This window comes from Aplysia californica, unplaced genomic scaffold, assembly GCF_000002075.1.
Source record: "Aplysia californica isolate F4 #8 unplaced genomic scaffold, AplCal3.0 scaffold00143, whole genome shotgun sequence".
NCBI classification, from domain to species: domain Eukaryota; kingdom Metazoa; phylum Mollusca; class Gastropoda; order Aplysiida; family Aplysiidae; genus Aplysia; species Aplysia californica.
In genome coordinates, this window is record NW_004797413.1 from 1,170,169 (window position 1) to 1,172,703 (window position 2,535).

A 2,535-nucleotide genomic window follows, 5' to 3' on the forward strand; every position below is an offset into this window, starting at 1 on the left:
AGAGAGAGCGAGAGAGAGAGAGAGAGAGAGATTGCGGGCGTGCGTGTGTGTATGTGTGTATGTGTGTATGTGTGTGAGTGTGTGTGTGTGTGTGTGTGTGTGTGTGTGTGTGTGTGTGTATGAAAGTGTGTTTTGTATGTGTTTATACATGAATATTACCCCAATCCTTGTATTTAACATCACCATACACCTATCAAAATGTATACTAAGCCCAAAATTTTGAATAAAAAAAAGAAGTTTCTCAATCTATAGTATCGATTGCATGTGCTTGAGAGGCTGTCAAAATACACATTTTAAAAGTAAAAACAAACAAAACAAAAACAACAGCCAAAAAATATACATATATATGTATTAATAATTTACGTACAATCTTTCAAAAGTATTAAATACTTTTTTTCTCTCCTGAAAAAATGTTTCTTTCTGGGCTTAGAACCGTTGAACAGCTTGTAATTGCACCAACGATAATGTGGTAGTCTACATAACAAACCCCATACCGACCTATTCAACAATTAGCTCACTGAGGTCCAGCATTCTGGCCGTCCTACAACGCTTGAGGATGCGATATTTATAGGCTATTTAGAAAACAGCACAGCTTCGATATTTAATTAACACTTTTCACAGTGACATATTCATTTCATGTCTTCTTCGGAGTGACTGGGTGTTATACACCCGTGCACTCTGGTATAGAGGGTTATCGACAAAGATCTCAAACTTAGTGGTTGGGTGGGTCCCAACTGTACACTCTGGTATAGAGGCATATCGACATAGATCTCAAACCCGTGCATTCTGATATAGAGGGATGAAGACTTAGGTCTCAAAACCGTACGACCTGATATATAGGAATATCGACATAGGTCTCAAAACCGTACGATCTGATATAGAGGAATATCGACAAAAGTATCAAAGCCTTACACTCTGATATAGAGGACTGTCGACCTAGGTCTGAAACCTAGTGGCTGGATGGGTTACATCTGTGCACTTTGATATAGAGGAATATCAACTTAGGTCCCAAACCCAGTGGCTAGGTGTTTTACATCCGTACACCCTGGTACAGAAAAATGTCGACATAGGTCTCAGACCTAGTTGCTGGGAAGGTAACCTCCAAGGCCTCAGAACTGAAGAGGCTCAGGTTACATCCGTACACTTTGATTGTTATACAGACATATCGATAGAGGTCTCAATCCTAGTGGTTGGGTGTTTTACCCCCGTACACCCAGATATAGAGGAATATCGACAAAGATCTCAAACCTAGTGGCTAGGTGTTTTACATCCGTACACTCTGATATAGAGAAATGTCGACGTAGGTTTGAAACCTAGTGGTTGGGTGGGTTTCACTCGTACACTCTGGTATAGAGAAATATCGACATTGGTCTGAAACCCAGTAGCTAGGAGTTTTACATCCGTACGCTTTGGTATTGAGAAAATGTCGACGTAGGTCTCAATCCTAGTTGCTAGGAGGTTTACATCCTAGGCCTTCTCAGAACTGAAGAGGCCCAGGTTACATCCGTAGACTCTGATTATTATATATAGAAATATCGATAGAGGTCTCAATCCTAGTCGCTGGGTGGGTTATACCTGTACACCCTAGATGAATAGAAGTTTGTATTGTGGATGGTGAGTGGTGAGTTTCATTTAGAATATCAAAAAGAATTTTCCTTTCTCTGGAACATGAAAAGACAGACAACAACATGCTTACTATGATTTATTCAAACCTGTCTTTCTGATTTGTGTATGGCCGTTCGACTGCTGCACAACACCGCTTTTGGTCTGCTGTCTTGTTTAAGTAAGAGTTTCACGGCACTTGCAACGCAATAAGGTCATAAAAGTTCGGAAGATTAGAGGTGTTACAAGGGAGTAACAAACACAAAAAAAAAGAAGGAGGGGAGATAAAGGCGATATAATATGTTTGATACGAAAAAAGGAGCAAACCACACCAGAGCACGTTACCCTCCAACCACCCACAATGAGTCTTGGTCATAAAGTGATTTTAGGAAAGAAGGAGCAAACCACACCAGACTACCCGCCAACCACCCATGTCTGCTGTCTGATATGTCTCCGCTACGTCCAATAAACAGTTAAACGTAAACATTACTCCACCCTTGTATTTGGTTATTTGTTTGCGTGTTTTTGTGAAAAGGCACACGGGAATGCTCACACCGATTCTGAAGATAATCTTGCTAAGAAAGTTCGTGGTTCATAAACATGAAAGAAAAAGATAAACCTCCAAACCCATGTTGCACAAATATTACACCCTAAAAAAAGATCAAAGGAACTTAAAATCCACGCCTCATGTGTCTACAGACGACCATAAAAACAAAAAAACACTCAGCAATAACAAAACAACTCCGAACAACATCACGAAACAAACAAATCTTGAGGAAATATAGCGGGGAAAAGTAACAGAAACATGGCGATAAGACAATTCAAAGAGGAGCTGCACCTTTGTTTCATTTTGCCACAAAAGCGGGCCCAGCCGTTCATCGTCTGCTCACTCCTGTTCATCGTCTGCTGTTCTCTCTCTCTCTCTCTCTCTCT